The sequence below is a fragment of the Scleropages formosus genome, chromosome 21, assembly GCF_900964775.1.
Source record: "Scleropages formosus chromosome 21, fSclFor1.1, whole genome shotgun sequence".
NCBI classification, from domain to species: Eukaryota; Metazoa; Chordata; class Actinopteri; order Osteoglossiformes; family Osteoglossidae; genus Scleropages; species Scleropages formosus.
In genome coordinates this window covers 22,302,943-22,303,483 of record NC_041826.1, presented here as the reverse complement: position 1 = coordinate 22,303,483, position 541 = coordinate 22,302,943, and positions in this window count along the sequence as shown.

Here is a 541-nt window from a genome sequence, read left to right as displayed (position 1 = left end):
ACTTCCTGGCACCAAAGTTTTATAACTGCATGTTCACTCGCAAACAACAGTTATAAGTAACTTAAATAGGCCTGATCAGTAAAACTTTATGTGTATTTAAATAGTATGAGTTATGTTTACCTTGTATGATTTTTATATTTTTTTTCATACATTTAGTTTTCTCAGTATGGGAGTAGACTCAGCTACGCAGCAGGTAAAAATGCCACTTTACTGAATTATAAGCCCTTGATATTAAAACGGGTATATCAACAACACCCATCATGTGAGGCATGTGTGTAAATAACTCTCCAAAATTAAAGTAGGTCTCTGAAAAACAGTATCTGTGTGCTGCCATTACTCTCTAGTTTTGTTTTCCTTTCCTCCGTGCCCAGTTGACTTACTTGGTATCTTTAATACCTAATACAATTGTTGTAGTAATTTAATATCATTTAACGAGGAGTGCTCTGTGAAATAAATTGAATTCAGCTGAATATTAGAGTCTTCGAGTATGTTTTTAACCATCCATCATGCAGAAAACACATTTATTGGATTTATGAAATGT